Below are 21938 nucleotides of genomic sequence, written 5' to 3'. Positions count from 1 at the left end.
AGTGTGAGTGTACCATTTGTTATGAGGGAAGGGAAAAAGAGAAAAAATTCACATTTTTAACATGAATGACTGTGCAGTCCACAGTGAGATCTAATGTGATGGTCCTTGCTGCTGAAAGATCAGATTTTTCAGTATTGATTGAGAACTAGTGAAAAATAAGGTGCATTTGGCATCTTACTTCATTTACAGGGAGGTAGATGCAGAATTAATTTTATGTTCCTGTAGGTAAATGACATATGCACATGAACATGCCTTCTTGGGCAATTTTGACATTGTGTATGTAACTGATGATTTATACATCTGAAATGATAGAGGAACAAGGAGCAAGTATAATTGTTGCTGGATATGTACAGAGTGAATGCAATAGATAAGTTTTTAATAGTTACTGTTTAAGTGTTGAAGTCAAGGCTATTTTAAAGGTCTTAATTTTTAGAATTTTTCTGTTGAGTGGTGGTTTTTTGAGTATTTTTGATTGGTTGGTTGTCTTTGTTGGTTCTTTTTTGTTTGCTTTAGAATTGTATGTGGATTTTGGAGCTGCAGGTAGGCTTACATGCTTTGGGCTTGCACTTCTTGAGTTTACTCTCAGAAGGTTGAATTGCCTTTGTTGTAGAATTATTACTTTCTGTATATTTTTAACAGAAGTGATGGCGTCTTTTCATTTTCTTCCTTGACCGTAACTGAGATGAAGAATATTGTAATAAATTATTGTAGTGTTCAAAAGAAATTAAATGGATTTCTGTTTCTTATAGCATAAAAAGCACAAGTGACTGCAACATAGCCATTTTTGTCACTTTGAAAGACTGAGTAAAGTCTCAATACATGTTAGGTTCCAAGGGCTGCTTATGATACTTTGCTCTATGACAGATTACAGTGCAAGAAAAATGTCCTCTTCCTGACCAGTGATAGAAATGTATAGACTTGGGTTTATCTTTCCAAATTGAAATTCTTGCTGTATTATGACTGAACACCTATGAAGAGTTCTTGCAAAACGTGTAATAGTGTGTGTGAATCTCCAAAATGAAGAAACCATCTAAGGCAATATTGTCCAACCCAGCTTCTGTAGGTGACTCTTAAGATCCCATGGGATCCTTTGTTATGCAAAGGACAGCATTGGGGTGAAGCGGGGGAGTGCCAGACAAAGAGAAGTTTTAATCTTTTTTTGCAATAAAGAATAACGTTTAATTAAAGTTTTATACCTATTTGGCTATGATTGATGCCTGTAACAATACCTGGAATTGTAAAATAGCATTTGATTAATCCTCTTACCTGTTTAATATTTACACTTTAGGACTTCTTTAGTGCTTGTTTGTGCTGACTGGAGATGCACTGCGTCTTTTTCTTTATAATCTCAGATGCAAACATTAGATTTACATAAATTCTCATGCTTTCTCTGCAAATGGCTCTGTCCCTCTTAGTTTGCCACTCTTGGCTCTGCAACAGACTACTTCTGTTTTGTTGTTGCAGAAGGCCTTTTTTTGGACAGCTGAAAGTGTGTCTCTACATTGAAATGAAACTATAAAATAGCATTGTTGGTTTTTTCATTAGTATTTGATTTATATCAAGTATGTCTAATTGTCAGAGTAGCCTTTTTTCCCCAGGTGATTTCCCAGCTGGAGCAGGACTGTAAACTTCATCTGCTTTCAGTTATCTCAGAAATGCTAATAAAAGCTCTGCTGCTCAAATCAGTAGTTTGATCACCTATACTTGTATGTGAATAACTCACAATTTAATGTGTGTCAATAAAAATGAAAATTCTGCTAAAGGGAAAAAACCCCAAAACACCAAGCATATCAAATTAACCTGAAGTGAGGAGTTACAGACTATGGGAGAAGGCTAGAGATATTTTTCCATTCATTGTCCTAAACAGCAGAGCTGCAGAGAGCAGGTGCAATTGGAGGGACTAGGCTGCATGTTCTTAGATGATGGTTCAGACTTTAATCAGCTGAAGTAAAATGCAGTGAAACAGCTTGATGCTAGCAGAGTCCTGCTTTTAAGGGGATATCTTTGAGGCTCTCTAGCAAGGCAAAAGGCTGGTGCTCAAGGAAAGCTGAACATATTGATGAGTTCATTTGACCCCTTGCTCATGAGCAGACAGAAGTGTGTGCACTCCTCTGTCTTCCTGTCCTTTTCCACCCTCAATAGCCAATCTGTGCTCAGGAGAGAAATAGAATACATACAATGCAATATGTCTATCACCTGAAACTTCTCACTAGATGTTACTTGAATACACCTGAAGAGTGAACCATCAGATCATTAGAATGTTAGGAATATAGGTCCACCTACTTCAAGCAGAAGTTCTATGTATAGAGATTCCAAAGTTTTAGTTCTTAGCATCATTTTATAACATGTTCCTTTCAGCTCTAGCCTGTATGTCAACACAAAGTTCATAAAATACTTGTCTAAACAGAAAAGGATGCTTGTAATCTTTCTGTGCAATTCAGTAGCTGCAGCTGCAGATAATCACTGATGCATTTGTTTTGGAAACATCTTCAGAGCTTCTTTGAGATGAACAATATCCAAGAGATTCCGAATAACTTCTTTCTAGGCAAAATCGCATCACATCTAAACTGTGTTTCATGTCTCCTTCAGACTGATTATGAGAGTAGATAAATATAAAATGTAAGAACAGGTAACTTTTGACAGGAAATTAGAACTTGTTTTAATGAGTGTGTACTACGGAGAAGACAACATTGTGAGAAGAAAATGTTATTTACCCTCCATGTAATTGCATTAGAAAAACAACCAAAATGGTAATAGACCTATTAGTAAGTTTCCATCTTCACATGGAGGAACCCATCTAGCAATTTTTGAGGAAAACTGGAAGTATTGTGGCTTATACTTTGTGTTTTGCTCATCATTTTAAAACCAGTGACATATTCTGTCTTGCTGAAGATTACAAATTCAATGTTGTGAGGATACCAGTTCACACCCTCTCCCCTTTGTGCAGCCTTTCTAGTTTTTCAATGCATGTTACTATATATGAATGTCATGCCTGTATCTTTTACTTAACTGCTGTTCCCAATAATGCTGTAGAGAGAGGAAACATTTATTTGGTAATTCCATCCACAGTTACCTTGCTGTGCGGCAGCCTTCTAGTAGGAGCTCATGCTCAGTTGTTTGTCCATTATTTGACTGTATTAGTATGTTTTCCCTGATAGACTTACTGAAATACTTCTCTGCTTCTCTTGCCTCCTGCAGTCATCTCTAAACATTGGGTGATTTTATCAGGTTATCTTTATTAGGATGGCTGGAGAGCATCTGTGGTAGCCCAGACTGTTATACAGAGGAGCAATGCTGAGCATTACAGAAGTGCTGCCTATTTTAAGCATTGAATCTAATGAAAAAAGTTGACATGCTTCCAAAGATCTGAGACCTGCATAAAAGAATTCATGAGGATTAGTCTAATCTAATAAGTAACTTCTTAAAAGTTGATATAGATAAAATTGGCTTCATGCTATCCTTATGGTTTCTCATTGATCTGGGAGATTGAGACAAACCTTTATCTGCTTCGACTGCAAGCAGAGTTTTTGTGTGCCTTAAAAAATTGTATTTGCTCTTCCATCAAGATAATTAAAATATGGTTAAGACCTTAAGTGGCTAGCGTTTCTTCTCCAGCCAGTTTCCCCACTTGGCTTCTCCGTAGTCCAGCCAGCCTCCACCAAATGTATCACAGCGGATGTTCTTGCTGTTCATTTGCCAAATCTTTTGTACCTCCAGTCATATGAACCAGTCCCTAAATATTTTCTCAGTTTCTTGCACTTCAAGAAAAAGAATTCTCAACCTACAAGATTCCTTGGCAGTTTCTAGCAAAAAAGGCTAATATTGCATGTGTCCTTTGGCTGTTTAAGCTTAATGACTCATAAACCCATAGCAACAACTTCATCTGTCTGAAGCAAACCCATAGGAGCAGACTGTGCAAAGCAGAACACAAGAAAATGTGTTTTTTAAGCACTTAGTAACTTTCAACTCTAATGATTTTTACATCTTGGCCCAAAGCAGTCTCCTGTAACCTCTCTAAAGCTCCATGTCAGCTTTATCTACCAATAGCAGTTACATTTAGAACAAACATGTCTTCTCTTATCACACAGCTACCAAATTCTTAGAAGGAAATTTCCTCTTTTTGCTCTTGGAACACCCTGTGGTAGCCTGCAATTAAGAAGTTTATGAGCTAATCAGGTAGCTGCATAAGTTGTTCTAGAACTAGAGGCTGTGCAGCCCCAGAACTGTGTCTGGGCTGATAAGTATTGTTGAGGGGAGAGGGTTGGTTGTTTGCATGGCAGCTGCATCTTGGGTATTCTCTCTCTTTTCAGTTCTAGTACTAGAATCAGAATTAAATATTATACCTCTCTGTGTTGCAGGGATGCACTGCTCCAAGCTTGCTAGCCAGGAACCGCTATCTTAAAAAGTTTAGGGATTTTCTCTGCTTGTAGGATGTGTAAGAACATATGTTTGTTGAAATAAGAAACTTCATCATTGGTTATGGAGATTTTCTAGATACTTCATGTTCTGATTTAAGGTTTGTTGTTGTTATTATAACATGTACTTAAACTTTCATTTAGGAAAATAAACAGAAATGTTACAATATTTTTTAAGGATTCAAAAGAAAAGCTATGCCCTTCCTGCTCTGTTCCATTATATTTGCTCTTTGATGTCTGAAAAGAAATACGTAGGACACAGGCTCAGAAATCTTGATCAAGTTTCAGTCTAGCCAGTATCACAGTTGATTAAAAGTTATTTCTATGTTTGTTTTAAACCTTCATTTTAAAATTGCCCACTCTGTTTCTAACTTCAAATTCATGTCAATTTTTTATTTTTCAAAATGCAATTTTTAAATCCTGTTTTCTTAATAACTTCTATTCTCCAGTAGTAAAAGAAAGAGATTTAATATTTCCCATCAGCAGTCAGATGCTTTGCCAATTTCTGGGAATTGGCCAAGCCTCAGCAAGCACAAGAATTGCCTGGGAAGACAAATACTGCAATGTCTAATGTTACTCCTCTTCCTCCTCCTTTCCCTGAGCACTTATTGCTGGGCACAATGTTATGGTATAGAGTATGGTATTTGGTCAGCATTGCTGACTGTGCTCACTCCCAGCTCTTTCCTATCCCCAGCCTTACTGGGGTGGCAGAGAAGGGAAAGAAAAGGTCTTGATGCTTTACAAGCACTGTTCATCCACAGGGAAAACACTGGTGTGTTATCAGTACTGCTTGGGCACAAATCCAGAACACAGCAATTCTGGTGCAGCCACCTGCTGTGAAGAAAGACAACTCCAACCCAATCAGATTTAGGTCACATGTGGGTAATATTATAATTGTAATACTTTTTGTAATTAAGAAAATTGTAAATAATTTTTGTAATTTCTTTTTCCTTTTGCGTTTAGAAGGAATATAGACAAACTTCCTGTGTGTTTGGGTATATTCAGGATCAGACCAGAATGGCTTTTACAGAAGAAGTAGGAAAATTGAGTATGTACCAAGTACTGTCACAGTCTCAGAATTAAGTACCAGAAGACTTCTTTCTGTAATCATTTGCACTAATAAATTAATATGAATAGATGGGAGTATAATGTTAAATGGTCATTTGATTGAATAAAACTTTACAGCCTGTCATTTGCTTTGGAATATAATGGCATAGCAGCTCAGCTTCCAGGTCAATATTCTATTTTTTTAAATCACGATCCAAATTATTTTTAAAATCTTAATGTGTAATAATAGGGATTTCCTTGAGGGGTTCTGCTGTACACCTCTCTGGCTTTGCATTTCGTCTTGTCCAACCCAAATCCACCACAGCTTCTAGCTGTATTCTCAAGTCTTCTCTTGGTGACCCAATCTTGCCTTACTTGATCTTTTAACTTTAGGCTTCTTTAGGCAGGGTCTTTTCATGGAATTTGCTGGTTTTGTCAGCTTTCCACTCTCTGAGGATCTATGACTTGCAAAACTCAGCTTCCTCTAGCCTATTTGCCACCTCAAGACTTCATTCAAATCACACTTGCCTGACTCTTCACCTGACTTCATTCTTTCACACTTTAGTTTTTTCTATTTATAATCTGTTCTTTTCTGGGTATTTAAAGGGGGTTGTCCTCTCATAGTGTCTACACTTTTTTTTGTGTGTGTATCTACAGATAAGAAGTGGTCCAGTGCTGATCTTAGCTTAAACTGCATTTCCTAAGATAATGCTCTGAATGGATTCTCCTAATACTTTATAGTGCATTAAGTGTGTTTCTGTATACTCAGAAAAGAACATTTAAAATAACAGTACTTACTAAAAAAATCAAGTACCAAACAGAAGACCTATTTATATGACTATAAACCTCATCTGTGCTCAAATCTTGACTACTTTATTGACATCTAGTGGGGGTATGGTATGGATGATAAGATTAAGCAGAGATTTGGAACAGCTTCCACACAAAGAAATTAAATAGACTAGAATTTTTCACTTTAACGAAGAAACAACATATGGTGGAGGTATACAGAATGTATAGCATAAAAAAAGTCAGAGGCAATTATTCACTGTTTTTCACAGATCACAAATTGTGACAGGAAAAAAATCGAGCAGCAGGTTTAAAATTAATAAAATTACATACTTGTACAAGTGTAGCAGAACTGGATGTTTCATAATTGATGTAACATCATATGGAAGCCTGGAGTATAAATGATGGGTACAAATAAAGGAATTAGGCTGATAGGCCTACTGTGGTTGCTAAAGCCAATTAATTGCATGCAGCATCTAGGTCAGGAAAGCTCCTGAACTGAAGGCAGCCAGAGGTGAAAAGTGTGTACCAGGAAACAAATCATGTTCTGTGTCATGTGTTTATTCCCTAAGCATTTGTTTCTCAGCACCAGAAATATCATACTGACTTGTGTGCACATTGAGACTGAGCTGCTATGGCAATTTTTATATACTTCTTTCAGGAGTAGTACCTTCATAAAGTGTGGAGCACCCACAAACTTGAACAATTTTTCCATTGCATGAGCAAACGCTTGTCCTTCAAAGTAGAGCAGGCTTCCCTGACATGGCTAAACTGAAGTTTGGAACTCCCAGAATGGAGGTACAAAACCATCTCTACATGGGTTTTGGTAATTTACTACATGATAGAAAATTGCTCTCTTCTAATCTCTCTAGTAAAAATTACTAAATGATCTTCTGAACTGCTCTGAAAAGCAATTGTGAGCTGACCCCTGGCCTCTCTTTGTATGGGGGGCTACTTTTTGTCTAAGCTATAATGACTTGAAGGAATGCCTTATTTAGAGAAGGTCTCTGAAATTTTTGTGCCTCTTTGCAGTATAGATTAGGAGGATTGCATCATCTGCTACTGAAATATTGTAATAGGATAGAGATGTAGAGGAAGCCATTGCTGCACATCTTAGGAACGGTTCTGCCACTGATATACAGAAAATTGCTATGCACAGATCTGTTCATGCTCTTATGCACCATTATTCACTGCATTTCGATTCTAGATTGCTTTCTTAATTAAAATTGTCCTGCCATAACTTTTGTGGAGGACTCCTGTAAAATCACTTCTTAGCAGTTTACAATAGAAATCTCTACAGATGGTGGCTTAAGAAAGAAAAGTATAGGTATCCTACAGTAAATCTTTTGGGATTTTAATGTATGCTTTTCTCACTTTCTTTCACTACAGCTTGAATTTTACCATGGATTCTTCATTTACTTACTCTTTTTCCCTTTATCCATGCTACCATATAAACATCACAAGAGTATAACCAAGACTTAAGTAATTTTTATGGATGAAGACAGCATTGAGCTCAAAACTGACGTATTAAGGGTTGAAAAATTACCTCAAGTGATTTTTCACAGACTATGTCAAAGAAACACAGTTATACTACAGCAGTAAATGCTTCCCTTTAAAACATATATCCTTACTAATTCTATTCTAAGCTTTTTGGTCTTTCTTAACTATAGTATCTCTCTTCTTACCTCCATTTTTGTCCCCTTCCTCATATTCTAATGAGGAGAAAGTCTTACTCTAATAAAATCCTATTTTGTATTCATTATTTGGTTTCAGATACAAGAATGTATCTGTCTATATCTGTGGTTGGATATCCAGTGCATCCTTTTGGAATTTGTTATTGGTGTCATTTTCAGATAGGTGATTGATTTAGAAATACAGGTTGCTCTGGAGTGAGTGTCATTTGACTGACATTATTGTAACACCTATTTTGAAAATGCACATTCAGGTTCTTTTTTTCCTCAACCGCTCTTCATTCACTATTTTTCTCATTGTCACAAGCATTCTACACAGTTAATGTGCTCTATAGCTTAATATAATGTGTGGAAATGTTCAGTGGCAAGCATTCAAAACCAGAATAGTTCATGGAGGAACTATTAAATGTGGGAATGCATGACTGGAACCTGTCCTGGTTTAGGACAAATTAGGGGAAATCTCCAAAAGGGAGCCCCCCAAAAACAAAACAAACCTCCAACCACCCCTCCCCCAACACCGGGTTCGGGAAGGAATTTCTCGGAGGAGCAAAGTGGAAAACAAAACCTATTTATTTACAAGTAACAAAAGAACACTCCCCAACACAAGAAAAGAAAAGAAAACAGAAAAAACAGACTGTGTGTTGAGAGGGCGCGGCGCTTCTCTGCAAGCTTCGGATGTCCTGGACGTCTTCAGGTCACGTCCGGAGCTGGTCCAGTATCTTCAGGGGAGGGTAAGAAAGAGGGAGCAAGAGAAAAGGAAAAAAAACAGCACAAAAAAGCAGAAAGCAAGCAAGCAAAGCGGCTAGCCAAGCCAAGCAGCAAAAGCCAAAAGCAAAAAGGCCTGGTCAAACACTCCCCCCTCTCTTCCCCGCCCCGCCGCAGCAAGATGGCCGGGGGGGGGGGGGAAGAGAGAGAAAAGGCACAGCTGCCAGACACAACACACGATATTGGGATAAAGGCTGTCAACCCACGACAGAACCCCTTCTCCATTTTAACAGAAGATGTAATTATTATTTACGAGGTGGTGATTTTTAGTCTACTGTGTTCCATTTTTCCAAAAGGTGCACATAAAGATTCCTTTAATGTATTTCCCTTTTTTGCTAATATAAAAACTACTGTTCTTACAGAACCAGGAAAGCCATTCACTACATGGATTGCAAATAATCTCAGAAATACATTACTATGTAATTTTGTTTTGGTTTTCACATGCAGAAAAAGAGAATAGAGGGCAATGTGGCTGAGAGACTTTTAGCACTGTAGTTCTGGGATGGCTGCAGGATTCAGGACTGAGATGCAGTGTGTGGTACCATGAGCAGCTGTTCTGTCCATTTTGTGCCTGGAGCTCGAGCTGTACCCGCACTGTTGGCATTTTGTTCAGGAAACTCTGCGTTGTGCCTACTCTACTGCATTTTCAATGCTGTGAAAATTAGGGAACAAGATTTGAAAGAGTTTTAATTCAACCTATCTTAACAGTTTCTTACAGTTTAGAACCTCATCTTTATCTAAGCACGCATGAATTTCGGGGGAAAATCAGAGGCTTCACGAGTATTATCCAATTGTATTTCAGGTTTCTTTTGTAAAGTCCAAACCATAAAGAAAAATTCCAGAAGGTACTTGAGTTTTGAATAATCTTGAAACATTAAAACTCTTAAGATGAGTTTTCATAGAATAAGCAACAAAACCCAGGAAATGCTCATCCCAAATAGTGTGATGCTTATCCAGTCTTCCCCATACATGGATGGATCATCTTGGTTTTTTGCATATAAGAGCAAAATTTGCTTTCCACCAAGCTACAATAAATACCCTTACCCAAAATCCATCTAAAATGGCTCTCAGAATCTTTACTTTCAAATCTGACATAAGCAGAGTTACAATAAAGTATTTTAAGTTTATAAGAATGATACTGTATTCAGACTATATTCTTTTAATACAGTTTACTTTAAAATGCACTTTTCCAGAATCTTTCAGCATTGAATCCCTTCTAAAAAACAGGAATTTGCCAGAAAAATGCAAAGAAATCCAGTTATTTTAGGTTTTTTACTACTTCTCCCTGGCTTAAGAAGGAATGCTGCCTGCCACGAGCCTTAGGCAAATAGCTTTTCAAGGGCAATTCTGCGTATGAGGGGATGAAGCAGCACACTTCACAGACTGATTCATATTTTTAACGGTGTGCTCTGTATTGCTTTTTTTAAAAGCTAGCAACCTTAAAAATAAATCCTCAAGGAATGAATTTGTGCTCAAAAGCTGAGTAAGAGTTAAAGAAAACGTTTGTGTTCAAATAGGTGGTGTGCTTCTATGTACTTCATTATTTGCTAATGATTCTATAGGCATTAGTAATGGATGAGTTTGTAGAGATTTGGAGATTTCAGAGCAATTTTATATTTTTAATTCTAATATTCTGCATATACACAAAAAATTCAGATTTATGTTGTTAAAGTATTTTGGGAAGTGTCTTTTTAAAAAGTCAAAATTGAGCAAACATCTTCCCTTTTGCTTGTCTCAAACACCTTTGAGAAGTGTCTGCTTCAGCCTGCATGGTTGACCAGAACATTGTGAAGATATGTGTGAAACAAAAATGCCCCCAGATCCAGTAGAAAAAGAGATTATCAGCTCAAGGTTTTATTCAGAAATCCCAGTGATAGCAGTGAGTTCTACAATTTAGGAAGGTGTTTTTTTTTCTTTCTTCCTTCAGGAGTTTCTCTTGTCCTGCCATCTGCACTTTTAAGCCTTTTAACCTTTTTAGCTAATTTATTGTATATGCTAATGTAATTTATATTCTATATACTAAACTAAACGGTTTGGTTATGTTCTTTTAGAGTTTATGAATGTTTAAGATGCTCAAGACCTCTAATATAAGATAAAAGTTTCAATGGATTGAAATTTTTTTCCTCAGTCACAGGTTTTATCATATTTGATTTGCTACTATTATTTTCATTGTGTACATGAGGAAATAAACATTATGAACAGTGTGATGACTGCAGCATGTATATACACAAGCTATTTTTAATAGTCAGATAGTATTCTTATATTACTAACAATAACCTTTCAAGGAAGGCTTTGTCATAACTTTTGATTTCAGTCACACACTGTTACCAGTATCCAAGCTTTTAATTATCTTGCCTTCTTGGGTATTTCTGCATATCTTAATGCATTGACTTACTGTGAAGGGATAGCAATAATCTGTTCAAAGTTAGCAGTACTTAGAAATGCCTTCTTCCTATTATTTCTCTAATGCAGCAATAATTTATCTTAAAATTTGTTTCAGTGTCATCTTAGCAATCACTTTCATTACCCAACAAAGAACTAATTTAAGCCTCCATTTTTAACAAGGTCTTAATACCCTTTAACTTGAGACTAATTAGAACTGTTCTTGTCCAAAACCTTATGTTATGTGAAAAAGCATTTCTCAAATGACAGCTTATTAGTAAGAGTTTTTTTTTTTAATCAGAGGGGTCTTCATTCTTCACATCTTTTTTTTCCTGTCAATCTCTCCCATGATTTTCCTCTTTGTTTAAGGCAGTGGTCTATATTTACAGAGGCTTCTCAAGACCATGAAGTTTTGGTGCTACTTTGGCATATGAAAGGATAGTTTCTTCTTACTATTTCTATTCTTCTGCTCAGGACACTAGCTGAATATTTTGAACATAAATTAGATTCTCAGATTATTAGCTACCCTAATAGCAAGCTTTTGTGTTGCTCTGTACTCTTTAATTCTATTCAGTTTACAGAAGGATTATGTTGGAATCATCACTGGAGAAGAAAGAAGAGATAAATGAAACCTCAGTGATCATTAATAAGAAATTATTCAGGCTCATTAGGGCAAGTTTTGAAACTTAATGTATTTGCACAAGACCTGTGACTTTGTGTATCCACAAGGAGGTAGGCATCTGTAGTTTCTACCATTACAGTGGCACAAAGAAATGTGTATTTCTTAAGACACAGGAATACTGAGTAATGCAAAGGATCAGACCACTGACAGCCATATGAAAAGGAGGTTTGTACATATTTGACTACTTCCAGAAATTATGCCCCTTCCTTCACCAAAGTTGGACTCCATGCTGGTTTATGTCCTTTCTACCTCAGCAGAAGCTACTCTTGAGGGGAGACTTTATCAGAAAATGTTTTGACATTCTGTTATTCTGGAACAGGAGTGAGTGATGAAATAAGACATTCAAATACATCTGCACTGTTCAGATTTTACAGCTGTTTCTGTTGTTGCTTCATTTTAAAACCCATGGAAGAAAAAGCTAACTGAAGTTATTGGTCATTAGCCTGTGTTGATGCTGTGCTCAGTTCAGCAGCAGGTCAGCCTCTTTTCCTTCTGTTGAGGGTGCTCTTGTAACAATCTTACAGGATAAATAGCCATCTGCTGCAGTAGCTAGTTACAGGAGGAAAATCTAACAATACTGCAGGAAAGTGATGTACTGGATGGTACTCAGCCTTGAGAAAAGGAAAATTAAGGTTTGAAGGGTTTTCTGCTGAGCAGAGGCAAGAGACTGCTCTTGGTGAAATTGTGAAAAATGAGTTTTTCTAACCAGAGTGTAATAATCAAGACCCTTTCTAAATAGCCTGTTTCACAGATCATGGTTTCAGGCAGTAGGAAATAAAACTTTTTCTCATGGAACTGTTGGTTAATTTGTAAAAGGAAAGCTATGAAATAAGACAACTGTGTGTTTACTACTGCAATTAATAAAAAGTCTAATAGTGGGATAGGTTGGCGGGGGTGTGGATGTGAATTAGGGGAGAAATACCGAATGGATAACTTAAGCTAAATTTGAGGTGCCCTGTGATCAAGTGGAGCTAAAAATACTGAGAAAACACAAGTCCACGTGAAAGAGGATGAACGAAGCAATAAATATATTTTACTTGGCCAGTAAAAAGGAGTGGAATGTTTAACATGAAATGAAACTGGCAAATCAAAAAATTGAATATTTGATTTCATGTTGAAGTGTTTATAGAACCTTTCATTGAGGAACTTTGATACAATGTTATGATGCACAACTATTTTAGTTTCAATTGCATTACATTTTAAAGTTTAAAAAGTCACTGAAAATTTGTCAAGTAGCTCTTTCCCAACTTTAATTTGAAAAATCTCAAATGGATTTTAATGAGTTATATTTGCTACTAAGAACAATTCCTTTGCATCATTCTCATGGAATAACACACTGTTTCTAATTACACTGTTATAACATGCAACATATTTTATACATTTTATATTTAAATTATGTAATTAATGTAATTTACCTACTCCTGAGTTAGTAGCTTTTGACAAATAAGGACAAGTGAGTACTCTGAGCTGGCTGGTTGTAAGAGATGTCTGCAGCACAGTGCTGAGTACAAGCCAACATGCTCTTCCTCTCAGCATGGTTTATTAGCTGTGGCTCAGTGCCACTCTCACTGTGGTACAGAGTTGGCTGTAATCTTATGTGGGATGCTGGTATAGCTCCCTGAAAATAACAAATAGATCCAAGGTTTTGATTGATTTTTTTTCTTCCTTCATCTCCTATGTTTAAGAGTTCAGTTGTTAATAAAAGCTGAGAATTCTGCCAGAAGAGGTAGTAAACATTTTAAAAAACAAGTAGCAAGCCTGCATTATGATGCATCATTCAAGTATCTGTCACTAGCAGTTGTTCAGAGTTAGAGTTATTATTTTAATTTATTGTAAAATCAGAAGACTTCTAGGCCTTATACTTCCTTTAATGCAATTTAATGCAAAACTGTAATGGATTGAATTGCTCTGTGAATTTGCAATAATATGAAAGCTCTTCCTGAAGTATTTCTGTATTATAGCTACTTACTCAGCAGATTTTAGAAGGTGGAAAGACTGGGGGGAAGGAAATGCTGAGAAAACTTTTGTTCTGTGTTTTGCTCATGTATGGATCAGTGCAGTTCTGAGGATGAAGCTGAGCTGGGGCAAGAGCAGAAATGCCAGTAATGCTACAATACTGTATTAATTTATCAATGTAAACTCAAAGAGAAATTTTAAAATCTACATGTGGAATTTTTTTGTTGTAATGGCGTATGTGGAACAAGTGGAGTCACTGTGCTTGACTGTAAAGATCAGCTGAGCTGTGAGCTAATCAATAGATATCCATTCCAAGGTTACTTTTCTGTCATATGTTTAGGTATTAGGTACTCAATTTTAACTTTCTTTTATTTGTAAAAGGCTTCTCCTGCATTTTATTTATTCATTAAAATGGTTTTGAATTTGGTGTGCGTGGATTTTGGACAAATTATTACATAAGACTTGCAAAGGTGAATCAGTGAGGGAATGCTTCTACTGTGTATTTACTTTTCCTTAAGATGAAAGAGGACATTCTGGTTTTCATACTAAAACATCTTCAGAGCATGAAAAGTCGATTTTTTTTTGAAAAAGCCATTTATTACAATTATTGTCTGATTTATGAAGCCAGCTAAATGTGCACTGGGTAATCATGTTTCTCAGCTTTGAAGAACACTGCTGAATTTGGAGAAGCCTGCCTTCTTAGCAGCTTAAGGTACAGAGGCACTGCAGCAATGAAATGTATCTTGACACTTATCTAGGGTAACATTATGCATCAGTGAGCATTTAAAGTCAGGTGATGTGGCTGGAGGAAATGGGAGCTAAAGCATTGACTGCTGTTGTGGAGGGATAGCATCACTATTTGTCCTGACATGTTTTGGATGAAAATATAGCTGACAATATAGTTTATGTTAAAATAACCTAGTAAAATCTACCCATGATATTCTGCTGGAGGGAGGGGAGAGGGAATATTTATAAGATACGAAATCTGGACTTTTTTAAAGTTTGTAAATGGTCTTTGTTCCACCAGCTCTCTAGATCTACCTTTTATGTTTTAAATACAAGAGATTTTTCCATTGCTTGATTTGATGGCACCACCCACCTACCTCTAAGTTCTTTGATCACAAAGGCAATTCCAAAATAGAATAAAACTTTGTAATTATAGTATGGCATTGCCAGTATAATATGATCTTGCAGTTTAACCAGATGCTGAGGTCCTAAAATATATTGTACTGGTGTTATCTGTAAGGGTTTTTCTATCAGTTCTTTAAATGTTCTTTCTTAATGCAATGCTGCAGTTTAGCTTGGTTCCTAAGTTTGGTTATCACTTAAACTCATTTCAATATAGATTTGGGTTATTTCTGGGTTTGTGTAACTAGCTGTTTTTGTTATTGCTGTTACTTTCTAAAGGGTGAGGGTGTTTATTGCTAGTTCTGGAAGGAAAAGGCAGGTTTCATAATAATAATTGCTTGTTTGGAGTAAAATAGTAAATTGTAATTGGGCAAGAAACATTGTAGTTTCTTCCAGTGGTTTATTCATAAAGTCCAGCTATCCCTGTACACAAATCTCATGTATTTGGTTTTTATATCATTATCCACGAGAGTTGTGCATGCCCTGTGCTGTCCTCACTCCCGGTTTGCCATAACTATCTTTGATTTCCTTTCTGCTCCAGGGCTCAGTGAGTACTGTGGGAGGCGTTAACAACCTTAGTGTTGGTCACCTTTGTCATTTGCCCATTGCTAGTCAGGAATTCAGCATTAATTAATATAGCATGGTTCTTTGTGTATAGTCTGAGAAAAATCCATGGTGCTTCACCTTTTCCAATGTGATTCTATGATCACAGTTTACATAGTGGCTGTTTCAGAAGCCTAGGAACACATCTAAGCTCTGTGTGGTACTTGCTGGTAGAACTGCAGTTGAGCTTTTTTCAAGACTATTCTCCAAATACATGAAATTGATTTGAGGGAAGACCAACACAGACATTCTGGCAAATGAAAGATCCCTAGTTTAATTTTTTGTTTTTAAACATCTGTGGGATTATAATTTCCCAATACGCTGATAAGTGGCAGAGACTTCTAGACTAAATCTCTGCTTTGGATAAGATAGCCACCTCCTGTTGCTTTTGCTATATTTATCTAGACAAATTTACCAGGCCTCCCTGACATGGAATACACGTGCCAGTGCTCAAGGAAGTTACTTATTTTACAGGAATGTAAGCTCCAGGATTCACCTTATCTGTTTTCACTCGCTTTTGGGGCAGAAACTGAGGAAGAGCTAAATCTCTGCCTTATCTGTGTTCTTCAGCTCGGGAATTGCTGGAGGCATGTTGAAGTTATGGTGCATGTTATGGTCACTGTGACCCACAGGATGTGATAGTAAGGGCTGTGGGGTACTCAGTAACCTTGCAGCCTCCTCCTGAAGTCATAGGGGGAGCAAGGAAAAGAGAGAAGGGCTTTGGAAGATGGAACCAGAGAGGATTTTTCTGTCTTATTTTTGCTTTTAAGAGAACATTGTACAGAATAGATTGTGAAGGAGAACATAGCTGTTAGGGACTTACAAGGTAAATTAAAGCTGCAAGTAAGGAGGTGTAAATAGTTACGTTTTGCCAATGGATTATGCTTGTACAAGCTATTTAAACATCAAAAAATAGAAATTATTTCTGGGACCTGAATGGAACAAAATGCATAAATGCATTTAATCAAAGCCTTCTTAAGTTGTCCAAGATCCACGTGTCCCCAGCCTCCCATGTTTCTGAATAATGAAAGAGTCAGATTGTAGTATACTGTGGCATGAATAGCAGAGACAATACATCAAATGGTTTTTAAATTAATCTAGAAACTTTTTGTTGACATGTAAATGATCAGGTGCAATGAAAAAGGGAGTGACAACTACAAAAAACAAAAATTAATTCTAAAAGCCCACAGCTAATAATATAGGAACAACAAAGAAGTGCTTTTCAGTTTCTTGAGTTTGAACTATATAGATATTTTATAAGCAACTGTAAAATATGGATGATGACGATGTCAAAAGTAACTGTAAGTTATCTGGAATGGAGATAACTGTGTGAGACATGCAATAAAATCTCACTTGCAGCATTGTCAGTAATACTATTTGTCTGTAGAAAGTTCCTTCTAGGTTTGAAGACAGATAGATCAAATGTGGTGTTGTTTTATTCCTGTTACTCCATTCTGCAGCTAAACTGATTTTTCTTTTTCCCTTTCACATTCCCAGCACAGAGCATACACTAAGAAAACTCCCCTGGAGTCAGATTGCTATTTTAAACAGAATTTCATTCACTCATTTAGGCCACACAGGGCAATATATGTATGTTTATGTGAGCATGCTAATGTATGAAGGAAAAAGAAAACCAGCAAATTTTACTTTTGAATTTAACTGTCTGGAGAAATATAGATATAACAAGACTGCCACTAGTTTTGTGCTGGATCATACTTAACATCTCTCTGAAATGTGGTGGAGCCAAGTAAGGTGTTAGAGCTTCCAGAGGGGGAAGCATTGTGTGAACAAGTTTATTACCCTTTCTGGATGCTGCTTGTCTCTGAGACTCCTCTCTCATTCTTGTCATTTCAGTATTGTAGGATCAAGTTGTTTTTTTAAAACAAGTTATTTAAAAGTTCTGGTGGTTGTCCATAAGCCCTGTGATTTAAATTGTAAAGAAAAAATTTGATCTAGACTCTGGAATGATCAGACCATTCCCACATATTCTCCACATTTTATTCCTTTCCAGTTTTAATCATTCTGCTCTCACCTTCAATTCTTACTGATTTTTTTGGAATGAAGATATTTTCTGGATGTCTTTTTGCCTAATCATGGAAAATACTGTCATTGCACTCTTCAGCCTGTGGTCTACAATTCATTCCAGCTTGTTCATCAAGTGTTCCTTTCTTGCTGGTCCCATTTCCTGGGATCAGTATCTCAGTCAAACTTCCTCTTTTTAAAATAAATACTTAGTTTTTTTAACCTTGGCATAAACTGGCACATGGAGACAGACATGTGAAGCATGTCTAACCAGGCTTCACAAGCACGTTCAATGCTTGAGTGTCTAAAAATGGAACAGAAAAAATGCACTAAAGTTACTGGGGAAAAAAATTATAATATCGTAGTGGAATGTGAGCAGCATATAAGTAAAAAAAGCCTGAGGGGTTTGTGGGGAAATATTTTTAAAATTAATTTCTTGGATAAATCCGTAGGGGAGGTGGACCATGTTAATTTCTATAAAAATTAACTTTATGGTTTCTACTAGTTGTGGGTCAACTTATTATCAAGGAAGAATCTTCCTCATATTTGGTTTAGATGGTCTCTCTTTTACATTTGGGTGGGAGCAAATAGAGCTCAACTGCAATTACAGGAGGAGTGTCAGCAAAAATTGCTTTATCTTCCTGCATGGGTTTCTACAAACTGCTATGGTAATTTACCAGTGAAATCTTCCATTTCCAGGCAGATCATTGCAGTCCTTATCAGATCACCTAAATCCTTTAATTTGCAGTGCCTTCCAAGGTAGGCAAAGGGTCACTCTCCAGCACCCAAAATTTTTGCTTTCAGTTGAGGTAGGTGAGGATTTTCTGACAGGCAATTGCCAGCAATATGCAAATCCTCTGTATCTCTCTTAGGTATCTATGTGCTGGAAAAAAATGCAAATACATACTTTGCCCTACAATGGTATTTCCTACAGGACAAAGTAAGATCAACATATATTATTGTCTTGGCATTTACTATAAATATCTCTTTTTATACAGTGTTTTAGAGTCCTCAGTCTACTGACTAAATCCCAATATGGATATTAAATATATTTTTCTTTGTATAAATGGTGAGAATTTTACTGGTTTTGTGATAATGATTTTTGTCTGCTTCTGCATATTTTTTCTCTCAGGAAATTTCAAATCTTGCTCATGTTGTTTAATGAGCTGGCTGGTCAAGCATCTGATGCCCCGGTGGGAACTTTCAAAGTCACTGAGCACATTTTTACTTAAATCTAGCTGACATTTCTGTCTGTTTGATTTAATGTATGATTTCCATATTTAGATCACCAATCAGATGGAGCAGAGTACAATCCATGCCTCTGCACTGGAAACACACATGCATCCTGCACGGAAGTGGGCTCTTTTGCTGCTGGTCCACATGGCAAGAATGGTTTTCGATTCTGCTGGCATTTGGGAAGACTTTATAAGTCAGTTTTAATTATAAATAAAATTTTGAATCTCTAATGGAAATCCTAAGTGCAGAATTAGTCTTCAGTACATTATTCTCAGACCATTTCTGTTGCTATAATGTGGTGGAAAGAGCCTATTACAAATTATGAAGTATTTATTTACTAGTTAAATGCTAAAATCTTTTTTAAAAGTCTGATGTTATAAATATCTTATTGTTTATACTTAATTTCATTTTATTCAAAAGTATTAAAATATTTGCTCTTTGCATGCTTCAAATTCTTGCCATGAAGCATGTAAGTATTGATGATAGGACTTTTGAGCAATTATGAATTAATTTGTTTAGTAAAAATCAAAACTTAAATAGTTTTTGCTTCTCATGGAAGCTCAGCAGTCCTCCTGATTTTGCACAGAATGCACCTCCCCATGCTGAGATTTAAAAAAAAAAAAAATTGCACCACTGAAAAGTATGTACTCTGAGTGTATTTTAAGTGTTCTCTTCATCCAATTTGTTTTGGGTGATAGTGCTGCAAGCCCAAAACTTTTTGGTGCCAGTGCCTTCCCTCTCCCCTGGTGTGTTCTTAATAGGCAGTAATCAAGCTGATGAACATTTTCAAGAGGAGGAGTCGGTCTATGGATGTGTCTCAGGCTGGCAGCAGGGTTACCCCAAGCTGCTGTACAGGGCTGTGCCCCGTGTGCTGGGGTAAAGCAGAGTTACCCCTCGAAAACTGCACTGAGCTCTGCACTCACGTGGGCCTGGATGGCTGCACAGAGTGTGTAGCTACACAGGGTGTTGTTTTAGACTCATGCACTTTGTAACAGCTCCGACTTTCCTACCCAAAATTAAATCAAGTCAGATTAATTCTGCTAGGAGGGAAAAGTGGCTCCTGGTCCTGTGATTGCCAAATGACCTACATATGACCTCATCCCTAATTTCTGGCATATGTCGAGGACAAAGATTCTTGTTCTATTCTTTTCCAGTACTAGAATGTTGAGGTGATAATATTTTCCTGCCAGAGGTGTCTGAAAAAGTAGCCTCTTCTGACTTAGTCTTGCTTTTCCTGTAGAAAAAAATTTAAAAAGAAAAAACAAAGTAACAAACCAGCTTGGAAGGGTGGAAGAGAAAAATAATATGGCTTTCCTCCTTAAAAGTGATATTTTCATGTTGTTTATTGCTTTTCTTGGGGGAAAAAAAAAGCCTGAAAGCGGCAGAAAATGTGGTATACTTGTTACCCTTAAATTATATGGTAAGGAATAAAAACTTTTGGGTTAATCCCTTCCCCCCTCTCTTTTTATTTTGTGTGGGTAAGGAATCTTTGGGATGTGGTGAGGCAGAGGGAGAATCCTGTAAAGTGATGTTTTAATCTCAGAGCTGTTGTTCATGAGAGACATGAACTGACAGAGGGCATGTCTGCAATAATTTGATTTCTGTGATGTTTTCCTGTACAGCATGTTGAAGTTAGCCAAAGACTGGGGGAGGAGGAAAGTAAGTTTTCAAGGATCTAATTATTGAATCTATTCAAATAGTAATAACAATAATAATAATACCCCAAAAAGAAACAATAAACCTGGGGTGGCTCTTCATGGCGTAGTTTAGTACCTTTGAGTAAGTGAAGCTGTCATGAGGATGCTCTCTGGGAGCTGTTTTGTGTTTTGCACGGTTCCTTGCTGGCAAGCAGCCAGTGCCAGGAGCTGCAGCCCAGCTTGCTGTAGCTGCCAGTGTTCTGTTGTGTAGGAAGGAGCCCAGAATAGCAGCCTTCTTACTACCTCCCTCAGGGTGCTTTAACAATTTCTCAAAGGTCAGTAGAAACTAGTTATCAATTAAAGGGGCTCTCTCTCTCTCTCTGCTTTTAATGTATCTTTCAGGTAGTGGAGAGAAAAGCTTTCAAATGCTTTTAAATCCTGCTACCTCTGTCCCTGGGGTACTTTGTGAGGATGTGAGGATCCAAGGCCAGTTGGTTTGTTGATATCGTAGGGGCCAACATCAAGGTAGTCCAGATGAGCAGGCTAAGGATGCTGACTTGGTCGGTTTGCTCTGGCAGGAGAATTATTGTAGGAAGTATTCATCCAGTAGCCTGTGATAAAATGAGCATGCCTGTAGAGTTAGAAATAGCCAGTCTGGCTCCCAGGCATTTGATCCACTCCCAAGAACAGTCTCTCTTGAATAATCTGCTTAGTTTATAAATCACTCAAAAGGCAGAATATCCTGATGGCAGGTAACAAACATGTTTGTGAGATGGTTCTGGAAAAAAAATGCCAAGTGGAGAATTTTGAGTTTTGCTTTCATTAATAGATGAAGGAGAGTTTCTTTGGGAGGCTTAGTGACAACTTGATATTGTTTAGACAGTGATCTATCTGAAGAAAGATTAATGTTAATTAAAATGGTGTTGGAGAAATTCAGCAGATGACAGCAGCCCAGCTGGCTACAAGCTATTTTTAGAAAATTTACTTCATTGCATTTGGTATGACTCATTTATTAAGTTAACAGATGAATCAATAGCTCAGCTTCCTATGGCAGTCCCTTAACGTGGAACTGTAGATAAAGATTGTGCTCATACCTTTGGTCAGAATTCAAATTATAAAAGCTGACCCATATGGATTCAGTCCAAGTGCACAGGTGCCTTGCACAAAAGGGAATAATACTCCAGTATTACTGTGCAATAACACTCCAGTGAGACCGTCCCAGCATGGATATATGGAGGGGCACAGGGGAAAATCAGCTAGAAGTCCAACTTGCGCTATCTGGGGAGAAACACAAATAGCAAACAGGTCAGCTTGTTAAAATATTGTAACGGAGTCAATTTATTAATGTAACAATGTAAATTTATTTCTCTTTTAGTTTTGTCATGAGTTTACTTTTTATTTGAGCTGTAGTTTATGCTTTCTTATCTCCATTGGAGCACAGCTCTTCCTGGTTTTCAACTTCCCTTAACTTGGATGTAGTTTTCTCTCTTCTGGCATGTTGAGCTTTAATTTGTGAAATAGTAAAGCATCCATCTGTTGCAATACAACTATGTTGGCCTTGGTTCAGTTTATTTCCTCTATTTTGCTA

At 37.0% G+C, this 21938-nt stretch overlaps 1 protein-coding gene across 24 annotated transcripts in view; it reads left to right on the top strand.

Moving 5' to 3' along the window:
• The window catches only part of GPHN (gephyrin), a 268916-nt gene that overhangs the window by 84001 nt on the left and 162977 nt on the right, over positions 1-21938 (top strand). The window lies entirely within an intron of this gene.

This window comes from Ammospiza caudacuta, chromosome 6 (assembly GCF_027887145.1).
Source record: "Ammospiza caudacuta isolate bAmmCau1 chromosome 6, bAmmCau1.pri, whole genome shotgun sequence".
NCBI classification, from domain to species: Eukaryota; Metazoa; Chordata; class Aves; order Passeriformes; family Passerellidae; genus Ammospiza; species Ammospiza caudacuta.
This window is presented reverse-complemented; position numbering and strand designations above follow the sequence as displayed.